The 17,660-nt window shown below is 38.5% G+C and overlaps 1 pseudogene; it reads left to right on the forward strand.

Moving 5' to 3' along the window:
• Nucleotides 1-313: 313 nt before the first annotated feature.
• On the forward strand, nt 314-1,576 carry LOC117080931 (annotated as a pseudogene).
• The last annotated feature ends 16,084 nt before the right edge of the window (nt 1,577-17,660 follow it).

Below are 17,660 nucleotides of genomic sequence, written 5' to 3' on the forward strand. Positions count from 1 at the left end.
TGTTTATCCAGTTACTAATAAACAATACCATCTCCTATCATTCCTTGAGCATCACTTGCTTGGCTGGCAACACCCTGAGAAAGACACATGATCAGCATGACAGAATCTTCACAGCCTTGCATCCCTGACCATAATACCATTACAGCAATACCAAATTCTCACCTCTAATCTCTAAAAATACGCACAAATAAATAAACCCATTTATTTGCATAAAAATGAAATTATCCTGCTCTGTCGCCTGCCACGGCTGCCCGAGCGGTTCACTGCACTCTGTGTCCAGACAGTATGTGTGTCCAGACAGACTCCAGACAGTATGTCCAGCAAAGGCTCCATGGTTCTGGCCTACAGTGGCGGCCTGGACACCTCCTGCATCCTTGTGTGGCTGAAGGAACAAGGCTATGACGTCATTGCTTACCTGGCCAACACTGGCCAGAAGGAAGACTTCCAGGAAGCCAGGAAGAAGACTGAAGCCTGGGGCCAAAAATGTGTTCATTGAGGATGTCAGCAGGGAGTTTGTGGAGGAGTTCATCTGGCCGGCCATCCAGTCCAGCACACTGTATGAGGACTGCTACCTCCTGGGCACCTCTCTAGCCAGGCCCTGCATCGCCTGCAAACAAGTGGAAGTCGCCCAGCGGGAGGGAGCCAAGTATGTGTACCACGGCACCATGGGAAAGGGGAATGATCAGCTCCGGTTTGAGCTCACTGCTACTCACTGGCCCCCACAGATAAAGGTCATTGCTCCCTGAATAATGCCCGAATTCTACAACCAGTTCAAGGGCCACAATGACCTGATGGAATACTCAAAGCAACGCGGGATTCCCATCCCGGCCACTCCCAAGAACCCGTGGAACATGGACGAGAACCTCATGCACATCAGCTACGAGGCTGGAATCCTGGAGAATCCCAAGAACCAAGCGCCTCCAGGTCTCTACACAAAGACCCAGGACCAGGCCAAAGCCCCCAAAATCCCTGACATTCTCGAGATCGAGTTCAGAAAAGGGGTCTCCATGAAGGTGACCAACGTCAAGGATAGTGCCACCCTCCAGACCGCCTTGGAGCTCTTCATGTACCTGAACAAAGTCGCGGGCAAGCATGGCGTGGGCACTGTCATCGTGGAGAACCGCTTCATTGGAATGAAGTCCCGAGGTATCCACGGGGCCCCAGCAGGTACCATCCTTTACCACGCTCATTTAGACACCAAGGCCTTCACTGTGGACCGGGAAGTGCACAAAATCAAACAAAGCCTGGGCTTGAAATTTACTGAGCTAGTGTATACTGGTTTCTGGCTTTCTGGCACAGCCCTGAGTGTGAGTTTGTCCGCCACTGCATCACCAAGTCCCAGGAGCGAGTGGAAGGGAAAGTGCAGGTGTCCGTACTCAAGGGCCAGGTGTCCCTACTGAAGGGCCAGGTGTACATCCCTGGCCGGGAGTCCCCACTGTCTCTCTACAACGAGGAGCTGGTGAGCATGAACGTGCAGGGTGATTATGAGCCAATTGATGCCACCGGGTTCATCAACATCAATTCCCTCAGGCTGAAGGAATAGCATCGTCTCCAGAGCAAAGTCATCACCAAATAGACGCCCTTACAATGAGGAGCTGGAGCCGCCTCAATTTGCAGATCCCCCAAGTACAGGCGCTAATTGTTGTGATAATTTGTCATTGTGACTAGTTCTGCCTGGCTGGCAGCAGAGTGGGGCTGCCAGGCCCCAGCTTTGTTCCCTGGTCCCCCTGAAGCCTGCAAACAACGTCATTGAAGGGAAGGGTAGGGGGCAGCTGCGGAGGGGAGCTATAAAATGACAAAAGATACACTAGTCAAAAAAAATGAAATTATACCATACATATCAACTGATTAACTATGTAAGTTAATAAATAACCCAATCATATATTTTTATATTGATGAATACATACATAAACATGTCTGCTTCCTCATTTTTTATTTTTTTACTTACACTAATGATTTTGTTGTGTGAATACTACCATAATTTATTGAACCAATCTTCTCTCATTGGAGAGTTCAATTGTTTTGAAGCTTTCACTATTAAAAACAATGTCTCAGTGAAAATCCCTCTACATGTACCCTTGTGATTGTGATTCACTATACCCAAAGACCATACTCTTCCCTGCACCATGGCAAATATACATAATATCCTACCATCATTTCTACCAAAGCTTGACTTCCCCAGGTCTGTATCTAGGGAGCTAGAAGAAGCTCGTAACTACTTCACTTCAGATGAAACTGCATGTCAATGGCCTGAGCAGCGTGGAGCTCTACAATTGGATTAATTGGTCCCCCAGGTAACTAATCTTGAATTTCTAATGAGCCCATTGGAACAGAAGGAACTGCAAATCTGAATTCAGATGTCAGAGTTAGGACTAACAATATGAAGCAAAGGCCTAGCGCAGTGGCTCACTCCTGTAAGCCCAGCACTTTGGGAGGCCAAGGCAGGCAGATCACTTGAGGCGAGAAGTTGGAGACCAGCCTGGCCAACATGGAGAAACCCCATGTCTACCAAAAAATAGAAAAATTAGCCAGGTGTGGTGGTGGACACCTGTAGTCCCAGCTACTCAGGAGGCTGAGGTGGGAGGATGGCTTGAACCCACAAGGCAGAGAGAGATTGCAGTGAGACGAGATCGTGCCACTGCACTCCAGCCTGGGTGACAGAGCAAGACTCTTTCAAGTATATATAGCACAATCAACAAGTAGAGAGGCAAAAACCTAACTGGGGCTATTTTATCCTACCTGCTGAAGCTCTCACTGTCTGAGCTACTGGACTAGGGGTGAGGTGTGAGAGTTAACACTTGCTGGACCTTAGAGGCATAGTAGGCCAGGCACGGATAATTTAGAGAATATTTTAGAAAGTTTTCAGGATATTTCTAGAGCCACAAATCAAAGGTGTTTTTTCAAACCTATAATATCTTCCTCATAAGTGTAGATTACTCAAGAGACAATTTTAGGTACTAACACTGTAAAATTTTAGGGACACCACAAAACTAGAGTTTTACAACTTGAGGAAACACTGCCATTGATGTGTTTAAAATAGAAACTCAAATTTATAAATAATAATAGTAATGATAATAGTCATCATCTTTTAAAATAATTATCTTTCAAAGGCTCATCATTTTTTTAAAATTAAAAACAGAGCTGGTGACCTTCACAAAGCAAACTAGGGAATACATCAGTATCCTGGCACTTGAGCAGAATTTCTAGGGATTTGGGCCCCTGTGAATCGTCTCCAGCCCAGAGAATGACTTAAAGAAAAAACAAAAGCTCTGTAGTTTACATCTGTTTTTTAGTCCTCACCTGACAGAACTGTCAATCACATATTCCTTCCTCCCTCACCATAACAGAAGGCATGTGACCCAGACTGTCCAATCAAAGTACCTCATGCTTCAAGACTGGCCCAGGGGCACATTCATGATCCAAGTATAGCCAGTGACAGTCATTTATCAAAAGTTTATAGGGAGCTGAGAGAGATTTTCTCTCCTACAGAGAGCATAATCCCATGGACCATGTAAAACACGGTGCTGTTAGGTGGCATCTCAGTCATTACATAGAAAAAGCCTCACAAGATACTCAAGTTCTCTCTTTTAGCTACCTCTCTTTGAAGTAAATTTCTTTTGCAGCTAAAATAATTCTCATCTAAAACTCCCAGGATCATTTGATTCCTGCAAAGATCATCTGAGTCTAAAGAAAAGATGAACGTGGAACTGGAAAGTTCATCACAATTCAATTATTAGTTGGATATAACATTAAGATTTGGTTCCAGATTGATTTGTGCTTTCTAAAATTACTGGTGTTGGAGAATACATTTGACCTCACACTCATATTTCTTTCTGGGGAGAGCACAGACCAAACTAAGAATAATTATGTTTCCTTCATTACTCAGTCATTCATTCATTCAAATTAGTACGTGACAATTTTTCCATATTCCTAAAAATCATTTCATATGACCTGCCTTATCACATTATCTTTATTCAAATAGCAACCCCAAGCATTGCTCTTACCCTAAAACATTTTTCAAATAATTGTAATGGGGGAGGAGGAAAAGGGGAGTTGTGGTTCAATGGCTATAGAGTTTCAGTTCTGCAAGAGGAAAAAGTGCTGGAGATGTTTCACAACGATGTGAAACAGACTCAATGTGGATACACTCAACACACTAAACTATGTACCTAAAAATGGTTAAGATGGTACATTTTATATTATGTATTTTTAATACAATAAAAAATTGTAACAGTACAAAACAATAAAATACATTTTAATACTTTGTGGTGTTATAGACTGAATTCAGCTGATGAAAAAAGAGATATTACTGGAAAAACTTACTGAAAAACACTTGGAAGGGAAGCTGAATCCCAAGACCTTAAAGTTGTCTCAGCACCTAGGCTTCTCAAAGTGAGGAGAGATATTTTATGTAACAGATGACAAAAGAGTTGGAGCTCCTGGAAAAATCTAGGGCAGAAGGATAAAAAAACATTAAAATGGTTGGAGGTTGTTGATTTGACTCCTCCCCATGACCACATGAAATGTTTGGTGCCAGTCAATTCTTTTGGGAGCAGTTCACAAAGACATTTCATTACACATCTGGGTCAATGCTGCAGCTCAGAGGAGCCATTGAGAAGCAAGGTTGAAAAGGTCCCAAATGATGTTTGCATTAAAAGAGTTTACAAGGCACTTTCCTATTCATAATCTAATTAGTCTCCATGGTAACTTAAAAATGGATATTAGCATAAGTTCCATTTTACAGATAAGATAACTAAGGCCCATACAATCTAGGCATGTTCTCCAAAGTCATACAAGCAAGAAGAGATTAGCCTAGTCCTCTAAATCAAGTTCCCATACTCTTTCCACATACATTTCCACGTTGTCCTCCCCTGACACTGTGCAAGTCCACAAACTCTCTTCCAAACCTGAGCCTGCTTCCTAGTGTCAGCTCAAACCACAAAACAGCTCATCTAAATTGTGCAAAATGTGAGATTAGCACAAGTAATCTGAGTATATTAGTCCACTCCAGCACAGATATATTGAAACACCTGAGACTGGGTAATTCACAAAGAAAAGAGGTTTAGTTGGCTCATATTTCCTCAGGTTGTAGAGGAAGCATGGCTGGGGAGGTCTCAGGTAATGTACAACCATCAGCAAAAGGCAAAGGAGAAGGAGGCACATCTTCACATGGCCAGAACTAGAGGAAGGAGAAGGGGGTGTGCTACATACTTTTAAACAAGATCTTGTGAGAACTGAATCAGGAGAACAGCAAGGGGGGAATCCAACCCATAATCTAATCACCTCCTACTAGGCCCCTCCTCCAACATTGGGGATTATAATTCAACATGAGATTTGGGCAGGGATACAAATCCAAACCATATCACTGAGACTGAGCCCCTTTTTGAGTACAGAAGCCAAACCATGACTCTATTCATTTTTAAATCCCCAGTGCTAGGTTCCTGGTAGTTATTCCTAATATTGTTTGTTGAATATATACCATTTCAATGGTATACATTTATATCACCTCTCATGCCAAACTAGTAGAATATAAAATGAATCATATATTCATTTATTGATGGAATTGGATGAATTCCAATTTGTCTGATTGTTTCCCTGATGTTATAGAGTTTTCCAGGCTGGGACTTTATTCCACATATTATATTTTCCCTTAAAGACATTGTGTATCAATGCAAATAAAAACCACAAAGAGATACCATCTCACACTAGTCAGAATAGTTATTATTAAAAATCAAAAAACAACATATGCTGGCAAGGTTGCAAAGAAAAGGGAACACTTATACACTGTTGGTGGGAATGTAAATTAGTTCAAGCACTGTGGAAAACAGTTTGAAAATTTCTCAAAGAACTTCAGTCAGAATTAACCTTTCAACCCAGCAATCCTATTACCAGGTATATATCTCAAAGAAAATAAATCATTCTACCAAAAAGACACTTGCACTCATATGTTTATTGCAGCACTATTCAAAATAGCAAAGACATGAAATCAACCTAGGTGTGTGTGTGTGTGTGTGTGTGTGTGTGTGTATGTGTGTTTATGTATAAAATGGTATATATATGTATATATATACATATATGTGTGTGTGTATACACACACACACACCATGGAATACTATGCAGCCATAAAAAGAATGAAATCATGTCCTTTGAAGCAACATGGATGCAACTGGAAGCCATTATCCTAAGTGAATTAACATGGGCACAGGAAACAAAATGCTGCATGCTCTCACTTCTAAGTGGGAGGTAAACACTTGGTACTCATGGACATAAAGATAGCAACAATAGACCCTGGGGACTACTAGATGGGGAAAGGAGGGAGGGAAAAGGGAGCTGAAAAACTACCTATTGGGTGCTATGCTCACTACCTGGGTGACAGGATCATTCATACCCCAAACCTCAGCACCAGACAATACACCCAGGTAACAAACGCAGCACATGTACCCCTTGAATCTAAAATAAAGGTTGAAATTATATATTTTTAAAGGCATTGTATATCCTTAAGACTCCTACAGTGTGACATGAAGGAGAGCTTACTGATGTGAAGTGCAATTCTCAGAATTAGACCACTGAAAATGTGAGTTCAGTAACCTTTATTATTCCTACCATTTTAAGCTTAAAATCTTTGAAATGCATTATGTCACTTGAAAGATATTGAAATATTCATTTTATTCTTTTTCTTTGCATGTAATTGTTCAAATGAAAGATGCTTAAAACTTGGTCTCCTTTGGAAACTTTTGCAGTGGTAATTCACTGCCTCCAAACAATTCAAAGTATGTAGTTTCTGAGGTGTGTGGGTGGTTGCATTTGTACTCTCTTACCAAGGATATGAGAGCAGTAGCCTTTTGTTCTCCATTATGCCGATTGTAAGAAACAGTTACAAAAATGTAGACAAGGAAAAGTAGAATAGGTGACCAGCAGTCTCCTTAAGGCAGTATGGCAGAATTAAAAAATCAAGTTCTTGAGCTCTGAATTTGTGATCTTGGACCAATCACTTCACCTCTCTTTGTTTTGTTTACTTCACTGTAAAAAATAAAAGGCAGGATCACTTTTAAAGCCACTTAAGGTCCTGAGGAGGTGCCACAGGGATGAAGGGACTGACCAAAGCCAGAGATCATGTGGTCCCTCCATCAGCTCCAATCAGAACTTCACCTTGACCTATGTTATTAATGATTGAACTTATGAGGAAGATTTAATTCAACCAACAAGTATTCCATGCCTAATAATACTTGAAAACCACTGACTTACCATCCTTTTATAATTCAACATTCCTTGCCTCTGATCTCACTCTAAAAACCACTTGTCTAAATTTTCCCATTATAGTATTCATAACTGTAAGAGGCGTGCCTACCATTGCAAATTCATGATGCTGTTGTGACCTTTTCCAATGAGGGTGTTTAATAGTATTAAATAGAATAAATTTTAAGCTATTTGCCAGGTGTTTTCACATTTATGATCTCATGTAATTGACACATATTTGCTGACCTTTATCAATTTGCACCACTAAGCTGGCTATTTTAAGAAGTGCAAAAGACATGTAAAGAGGTAGTATGGCATAAGTGATTCTATATAAATTTAAAACAAAACAATATGGTTATTTTAAAAAGCTTGAAGACAGGTACGGTGGCTCACACCTGTAATCCTAGCACTTTGGGAGGCTTGAGGTCAGGAGTTTGAGACCAGTCTGACAACATGGTAAAACCCCGTCTCTACTAAAACACAAAAAAAATCAGCCGGGAATACTAGCATGCTCCTGTAGTCCCAGCTACTCCGAAGGCTGAGGCAGGAGAATCGCTTGAGCCCGGGAGGCGGAGCTTGCAGTGAGCCCAGATCGCACCACTGCACTCCAGCCTAGGCAACAGAGCGAGACCCTGTCTAAAAAATAAAAAATAAATAAATAATAAAAATAAATAAGAGCTTGGGCTCTGGAATAAAGCATGTGTGTTTGCCAATGCGGGCTCCACCACAGATGAACATAAATTTGTGCAATTTCTCTAACCTGTCAGGCTCGGGTTTTTCACCTGCAACATGAAGAGAACGTCTATGTCCTAGCATGACTCTTTAAATTAATAGAAATATTTAACATGTCTCGAGGGCTTCAAATGTTTCAGGTACTCTAAGTCTTTCACATGGACAATCTAATTTATTCCTCACATTTACCAAATGAGGTGATTTTAGTTCCAGTTTACATATGAAATAATAACTGAAAACAGAGAAGCTTGTCCAAGGCCACACAGCTGGCATGCGAAGGAGCCGCATTTTACACCCAGAGAGTCTAACTCCAGAGACCACAGCTTAATCACTGCACCATGGGGTAATGCACGGGCAAGCATCTAACACACTGCCTAGAACTGAGTAGATGCTCACTAATAATAAATTCCTTTCTCTATTAGACTCATTCCACTCTCTTTACAGCATAGGTGGAGATGTTGAATAATAAATAACAACACAATATACTACCAGCCACAAACAAATGCTCAAGAACACATGCCACCGGGCGTGGTGGCTCACACCTGTAATCCCAGCACTTTGGGAGGCCGAAGTGGGTGGATCATGAGGTCAGGAAATCGAGACCATCTGGCCAACACGGTGAAAACCTGTTTCTACTAAAAAATACAAAAAAATTTGCCGGGCGTGGTGGCGGGTGCCTGTAGTCCCAGCTACTCGGGAGGCTGAGGCAAGAGAATGGCGTGAACCTGGGAGGCGGAGCTTGCAGTGAGCCGAGATCGCACCACTGCACTCCAGCCTGGGGGACAGAGCCAGACTCCGTCTCATAAAAAACAAAACAAAACAAAACAAAAAACCACATGCTACTGTTCATTCCATAACAAAATAATCATTAAGAAAATAAAGTGTCTGTCAGTCAGCAGAGAGAAATTTGTTGAAGGAGTAAACTTTTGGCTGGACCTTACAGAAAAGGCGTATTTGAAAAGACTAAGAGGAAACAAGTCAGCATTTGAGAAAACAGACCGTAAACAAAGGCATAGAGCTACAGACAAATATGGAGATTGGGGGAAGGAAGATAAGTTGGAGACATTCACGATTGCGCTGTAACTTTATAAACATACTCTTCTTTAGGCAGATTTAATGTATTTTTAAAAATTTTGGATTTTCAGGAAACAAATTAGCAATCATCATTAAGCTTAAAAATGTATTCTTCTTAGAAGAATTAGCTGAAGAGGTTATCTTTAATGAGCTCCCTTCTGGAATTTAAAAGTGTTGCATTTCCAAAAAACAAATTAACTTACATGCTATTTTTAAATATATGGACATTCATAAAGCAGTGGGATACATGCTTATTCTAAGAGCAGAAAACATTTCCTTCAAACCAAATATTTCAAAAGATCTCAATATATACAGCAGACAAGAAAAAAGCACTGTGCTAGCTGAAGCCAAGATGTTAAGTATAAAGTCCTGCGTGACCCTGTAGAGCCTAGATCAGTAAGCAGAAATTCCTCACAAAAGAGTAACACCTCTCTGAGCTCAAATGATTGTGCCAATTTTCTCTGCTCAAAAAAATGTAATATCCAACCAGCCTCTCTGGCTAATGTTGGCTGTATAATGTTACCATTGGCCGAGATTTGATCTCAAACAGCAGTACCAGATGGTGACAGGGTAGCTGATAGACTGTGCCAACCCGAAGACAGGTAAAGTTAACATAAACCCATGTGGAATGTTGTTGTGTTGAGTAGTATTTTACCTGCCTTTTGTATTTCTATTTTTTTGGTGTGTAAGATGTTACTTCTTCACACCATTTCTTACAAGCTAAAAAAAAAAGTAAATGACACCCAGAGAGAGTTGGTATAATGCCAGGTTTCTCCACGACTGTGGGACAAAGCCAAGTGGAGTTTTTCTCTCCATTCTTTTATTGATAAACTTGAATTTCTAATCTTTTTTGATAAGCATGCCCCACCTAGGTTAGCTTGTTGACTTTCATTTTGTGTACAACCACCCACCACATCAAAAGAACAAAATATTCGTATTTTTGCAATGTATAACAAAATCAAGCATTTGAGGAATTCAGATCTGTCCAAATGATAATAACTGATAACAGAAAAGGAATTTCCATTCTCTAAAAGCAGGTTCCATAGGGCCCTACAGAATTGCTTCACTCACTATTAAAAAAATTGTCTAGTACTAACGGGATGTCTACAAAAAAAAGGAATGAAATGGGCAATCATATCTATCTCCAAAACAGGAGTATAAGCATATCCATATGTGTTGTTTTTATTTTTAATCATTTTCCCAGCTTTTTTGTGTTATAACTGACAAATAAAAAATATATTTAAGGTATACATGATATTTTGATATATCTATACATTGTAAATGATTACCACAAGCTAGCTAACCTATTCATCACCTCAAATAGCTACCTTGGGGTGTATTTATGTGGGCTAATATTTAAGATCTACTGTATTCTCAAATATTAAATATACGTTATAGGATTATTAACTATAGTTACCATGTTGAACAGTATATCTGCAGATTTGTAACTGCAACTTTGTACCTTTGACTAACATATCCCCATTTCCCCATTCCCCCACCCCCTGCAGACACGATTCTATTCTCTGATTCCATGAGATCAACTTTTTTAGATTCCACATAAAAATGAGATCATGCAGTATTTGTTCCTAGTTTATTCCATTTAGCATAATGTCATCCAGGTTTATCCATTGTCACAAATGACAGGATTTCCCTCTTTATTAAAATTGTTACTATTTAACTGACAAATATAAATTATATATATATATATATTTATGGTGTACATGATATTTTGAAAGATGTATACTGTGGAATGGCCAAATCAAGTTAATTAATATATGTATTATCTCACATACTTTTTTTTTGGTGAGAACACTTAAAATATATTCTCTTAGCAATTGTAAGTTGATAGATTTTTAAATTGTATATAACATACTTAAAGTCGTATATACTGTCATTTTATATATATATGTTAAGAATACAGTTATCAGCTACAGTCATCATGTTGTACAATAGGTCTCTGGAACTTATTTCTCCTAACTGAAATTTTGTGCCCTTTGACCCAGATCTCTGCAATCTCCCCCAACCCCACCCAGCCTCAGGTAACCACCATTCTACTCTCTTCCTCTGTGAGTCTGGCTTTCTTAGAATCTACATACAAGTGACAGCATGTGGCATCAGTCTTTCTGTGCTTGGCTTACCTCATTTAACATAGTGTCCCACCGGGCACAGTGGCTCATGCCTGTAATCCCAGCGCTTTGGGAGGCCGAGACGGGTGGATCACGAGGTCAGGAGTTCAAGACCAGCCTAGCCAAGATGCTGAAACCCCGTCTCAACTAAAAACACAAAAATTAGCTGGGCGTAGTGGCACGTGCCTGTAATCCCAGCTACTCTGGAGGCTGAGGCAGGAGAATCACTGGAACCCCGGCGGCAGAGGTTGCAGTGAGTTGAGATCGTGCCACTACACTCCAGCCTGGGCGACTCCAGAGCAAGATTCTGTCTCAAAAAATAAATTAAATTAAATTAAATTAAAAAACATAGTGTCCCCAGGGTTCATCCATGTTATTCCAAGTAACAGAGGCTCCTTCTTTCTTAAGGCTGAATAGTATTTCATTGTGTACATATACCACATTTTCTATACCCATTCATCTATTGATGATCACTTAGGTTGATACTATATCTTGGATATTGTGAAAAATGCTGCAATGAACATGGGAGTTCAGGTATCTCTTCAAGATAGTGATTTCATTTCCTTTGGATATATACCTAGTAGTGTGATTGCTGAGTCATATGGTAGTTTTATTTTTAAGTTTTTTTAGGAAACTCCATACTGTTTTCCATTCCAATTTACATTCCCAATTTACATTACACCAATTTACATTCCCACTAACAGTGTACAAAGTTTCAACAGCCTCATCAACACTTGCTATCTTTTATCTTTTTGATGGTAGCCATTCTAATAAGTAGGAGGTGATATTTCACTGCAGTTTTGATTTGCATTTCCCTAATGATTAATAATGTTAAGCACCTTTCCATATACCTGTTGGGCATTTGTATCTCCTCTTTACAGAAATGTCTATTAAGGTCTTGTGCCCGTTATTTTTAAAAACTGAGTTATTTGTTTTCTTGCTATTGAATTGGATGAGGTCCTTATCTACAAGAGGTCTTTGGGAAAAAATGTGGAAATTTCATCTTATGGAAAAACTACGCATCGATTTCAAAAATTTCTTTTGCCAAAATAATTTTATACCAACTTATTACAACATGTCTAAATAAGTTCTAGTTTGAATCACTAAGAAGGATAAGACATCAGTTTTAAACAGCCCCTATCAAAGGATATGAATTCTGCTAAAACTGAAGCAAGAACAAACATCGAATTTATGGTGAAGCTTGGGTGGAAGAATAGTGAAATCACTTAAGTTTTATAAAATGCTTATGGGGATAATGCCCCAAAGAAATCCACAGTTTGCAAATGAATAACTCATTTTATGAAAGGATGAGGTGATGAAGCCCACATTGAAGATGAAGCTCACAGTAGCAGACCATCCACATTAATTTGCAAGGAAAAAATTAATCTTGTTCATTCTCCAATTGAAGAGGACCAACGATTAACAGCAGAGACAACAGGCAACACCATAGTCATCTTAATTAGTTCATCTTACACAATTCTGACTAAAAAATAAAAGTTGAGGAAACTTTCCACTTGATGGGTGCCAAAACCATTGCACCCAGATTAGCTGCAGATAAGAGCAGGGCTTTCAATGGAAATTTTAAACAACTGGGATCAAGATCCTGAAGCAGTTCTTCTACTGAAGACAAAGTACATCAAAGCAATGGTTACCACGAAATGGAAACGGTCCAGTCAAAGCAAAAACAGGCCAGTCAAGAGGAAATATGATGGCAACAGTTTTTTTGAATTCTCAGAGCATTTTACTTATTGATTTTCTAGAATGCCAAATAATAATAACATCTGCTGATTAAAAGGATATTTTGAGAAAGTTAGCCAAAGCTTTAGCAAAAAAAAAAAAAGTTTTTTTTTCTAGGTTTTCCAGGTTATTGGCAAGTACCTGTTCATAGTAGTCTCTGATGATCTTTATTTCCTTGGTATCAATGTAACATCTCCTCTTTCATTTCTGATTTTATGTATTTTTCTTCTCTCCTTTTTTTAGTTAGTATAGATAAAGGTTTGTCAATTTTGTTTATCTTTTTAAAAAACAACTATTAATTTTTTCTTTACTATGGCTCTTTTAGTCTCTATTTTATTTATATCTGTATTGATCTTTATTATATTTATTGTATCCTTTCTTCTACTAATTTGAGGTTTCCTTTTCTAGTTTGTTGAGATATAAAATTAGGCTGTTTAAGATCTTTCATTTTTATTCATTTAAGTGTTTAATGGTATAAAATATCTTAGAACTACTTTTGAACATTCCATAAATTTTAGTATGTTGCTTTTATTTTTTGTGTCTCATTTATTAATTAGGGTTTTTCAGAGAAAAGGAACAAATAAGATATATATAGATATATAGGAGGAGATTTGTTATAGTAATTGACTCATGTTATTATGGAGGCCAGGAAGTCCCATAATATGCCATCTGGAAGCTAGAGACAAAGGAAGGCTGGTGGTGAAATTCAGCCCAAATGTGAAGGCTTGAAAGTGTGCAGTGGGGAGGGCACTGATTTAAGTCCACACTGTGAAGGTCCAAGAACCCATAGTTTCAATGTCTGAGGGCAAAGAAGATATATGTTCCAGCTCAAGAAGAGAGAGCAAATTTTCCTGTGCTCCATTTTGTTGTTCTATTCTGGTGGACCTTCAGTGGATTGGATAATGGTGGCCCACATTTGTGAGGGCAGATTTTCTTTATTCAGTCTGTGGATTCAAATGCTAATTTCTTCCAGAATTTTCCTCACACACACTTAAATAATGTTCCGCCACCTATCTAAGTATCCCTTAACCCAGTGAAGTTGACACATAAAATTAACCATCATATGCCAAGAGATTTTTTTATTAAAAAAAAATTCTTCATTCACCCATTGGTTATTCAGCAGTGTGTTTTTGGTTTCCACATATTTGTGAATTTTCCAATTTTTTTCTAGTTTTGATTTCTAACTTCATACTATCGTGGTTACCAAAGATACTTGATATAATTTCAATCTTTTTAAATCTGTTAAGACTTTCCTCATGGCTTAACACGTGGTCTATCGTGGAGAATGTTCTGTGTGTGCTTGAAAAGATTCTTTTTTTCCTCTTGCTGCTTTCCATTGTGATTCATTAGGTTTATATAGTGGTATGTATTGATTCCTTTCCCTTTCTCTTTTGTGTACCTACTACATTTTTCTCTTTACAATGAGAAAATACAAAGCATCTTATAGTTATAATCATCTATATTAAGCTGATAAGAACTTAACTGTGACCTCAAGGAAAATGCTATACTTTAACTTTTTCCTCTATTTTACGTTATTGATGCCATAATTTATATGTTTTTATATTGTGAATCTATTAACAAATTATTGTAGCTATTGTAGTTATTTTTAATACTTTTGTTCTTTAACTTTTATACTGCCATTACAGTATTAGAGTATTCTGTATTTGATAATATTCTTGCCTTTACAGTGATATTTATACTTTAATATGTTTTCATGCTGTTAGTGTTCTTTTGTTTCAACTTGAAGAACTACCATTAGAGTTTCTTATATGAAAGGTCTAGTGGTGATGAACTCCCTCAGCTTTTGTCTGGTAAAGTTCTAATGTCTCCTTTACTTCTGAAGGATAGCTTTACTAGGTCTAGTATTCTTAGTTGACAGGCTTTTTTCTTCAGAATTTTGAATATATCATGCCACTCTCTCCAAGCATGCAAGATTTCTGCTGAGGAGTCTACTGATAGTTTTATAATGGTTCCCTTGCATCTGGTGAGTCACTTCTGTCTTGCTGCTTCCAAAATTCTTTGTCTTTGACCATTGAGAATTTGATTATAATGTGCTTCAGTGAAGATCTGTTTATGTTTAATCTATTAGGAGTTCTTTGGAATTCAGGGAGCTGGATGTTCATTTCCCTATCCAAATTTTGGAAGTTTTCTTTCATTATTTCTGTGTATAATCTTTCTGTCCCTATCCTCCTTTCTCTGCTTCTTCTAAAATTTTCATAATGCTTATATTGCTTTCCTTGATATAGCCCATAGGTCCTATAGACTTTTTTCACTCTTTTATCTTTTTCACTCTTTTATCTTTTTGTTCGTCTCACTGGGTAATTTCAAATGATTGTCCTTAAACCCAATGATTATTTCTTTTGCTTAATCAAGTCTGCTATTGAAGTTCTCTATGGAATTTTTCTGATCAGCCATTCTGTTTTTCAGTTCCAGAATTTCTGTTTGGTTCTTTTTTATAGTTTCTTTTTGTTGAAGTTCATATGTTGTTTTCCTGATAACATTTAATTTTCTATCTGTATTCTGTTGTACCTCACTGATGATCATTTTAAATTCTTTGTTAGGTACTTTATAGATCTCCATTTCTTTGGGTTGGTTAGTGGACTTTATTTTTTTTTTTTCCCCTTAGTGGTGGCATGTTTCCCTGATGATTCATAATCCTTGTGACCTTGTGTTAGCGTCTGTGCATTTGAAGAAACAGACACTTTGTTTAGTCGTTACAGGCTGGGTTAATCAGGGAAAGTCCTTCACCAGTCAGCCAATCCTGAGATTCTGGGTGGGCTGCTGGCACAGTCCACAGTTGAGCTTGTTAGTGGGGACTTCAGGCATTCTGGCCTGGTGCCTGGGTTCATAGGGGTAGGACTACAGTCTGCATTAATTGAAGTGGGCCTGGAGCTCGGGTCCACATGGACAGGCTTTGTGCCTTATTTACCTCCAAAAGAAGGGGATAAGCCTATCCACATAGGAGTTCTTAAATTAGCTGCATTATATTTTTCATGATGGTGGAAATTGATGAGTAAATAACCCTTTCTCCAAAAGAGTTCCCCAGTTTTGCTTTTTCACTCTAAAGATACTATTACATTTCAAACACCAATAGCATCCAAAGTGTATAGATTATGATTCCAACTCCTACCCACAAAAGGAATGGGACAATAAGGGTGTGGAGGTAGAGGGAAAATAGAAAAAAGGAATTGCCCTAACACCGAATAAAATAGTTTTTAAGGAACTCCCCCCAAGAATTTCTTGGAATATGGGATATAGAACTGACTGGGCGACATGAGTAGAAATGTTTCTTTTCCTGTTGGCCTCACAAAGCAAGGCAGACTGGGATTTTCCAACATGAACATTTATTTAAAAAGTAAAAGACAAAATAAAATACAAGAGGATACAGATAGATGGGTTTATGGCACACAGACTTGTCAATCTAGTATATCCTATGTTTTCCCTGTCTGCATCAACCTAAGAATGAAAATGGCGTCCCCATTATATAATTCAGGCACCACATCCACGGAGAGACACTTAAATATGCATCTCAGATCTTGATCTTTCAGCAATCCTACATGGTAAAATAGGCACTATTAACCTCAATCTCTAGTTACTTGGAGAATTTTAGGTCATTTTCCAAAGGGCCTACAAAAAATGGTTAGGCTAGATCTGGAAGTAGAACTCTTACGAATTCTCACGTTTCTGCTCATCAATTGTGAAAGAATTATCTAGATCTTAAGTTTCTTACGTACCATGAAAATTTATACCCATATGGTGAGCAAGGGGCCTAGAGGAGAGATTGAGAAACCTTTTGGAAAAGTGTTTGAAGAGGTCAAAAGTTCTATAAAAGTGTAAGATATGTACAGTAGAGGGTACAAACTTTCCTAGGAAAACATAAATTGTGAAAGGGTAGTTCTCACATTATTGGGTATGAAGCATTTAAATAAAAACTTTGATCTAAGGAAGCATGGCAGAACATAGTGGCATTGCTCAGAAATCATTATGGCTTCCACATCTTCAAAGCAAGGAGGATTTCATTTTCAGCTCAGTCTCTGAGCTAAAATCTCTCTGAAACATTTAATACCTTCTTTCCTGTGACTAAAACATGACCTAGGATAAGGAAGAAAAAGCAGCCTATGAAAAGAGAGCACAGAACGCTCACATCATATTTGAGTTGCAAGACCCAGATTCTCAGAGAAGCCATTTTCATGGTTATAAGTAACCTGAAGACCCATTCTGCAGACTACATTGAAAAAAAAAAGTAAAGCAACACTTTGTGAAGACACCACTATAGATGGCACTTTCAACTCGTTATTTCCCTTTGCCATCACAAATAATTTAATACAGTGAGTGTGGACATTCAACTCAGCCATTGTAAAGCAATTTTCAGAAAGCTCTTTGTCCACTTCTGACAAGGGGTGTGAAAGTGGGTCAATGCCCCTTTTGAAGTAGGAATGTCAGCAACAGTAATCCAAACAAAGAAACCCCTAATGGATGTAAAATCAGCACAGAGGGTCTGGCAGCCTACCAGGAAATTGTCCTCCCAAAGAAAAATTTTGAGCCTTCTGAATTGCATTTCTTAAGGATGGCAGTTTCTCTTTATACTCTAGTTTCAAGAATAAAACTTTTTGCAAGATTGTATTACTTGGGATGGAGTAATCTAATAATATTGAGGCTGTTTAATGTAAAATTAGGCTCTATATCATGTGCACGAAGCTCAGTGCATTAATTATAAGAATAGTGTGTGTCTCTGGCCCTGACACAGGAACTCAT

This window comes from Trachypithecus francoisi, unplaced genomic scaffold (assembly GCF_009764315.1).
Source record: "Trachypithecus francoisi isolate TF-2019V2 unplaced genomic scaffold, Tfra_2.0 Lachesis_group8, whole genome shotgun sequence".
Classification (NCBI taxonomy): domain Eukaryota; kingdom Metazoa; phylum Chordata; class Mammalia; order Primates; family Cercopithecidae; genus Trachypithecus; species Trachypithecus francoisi.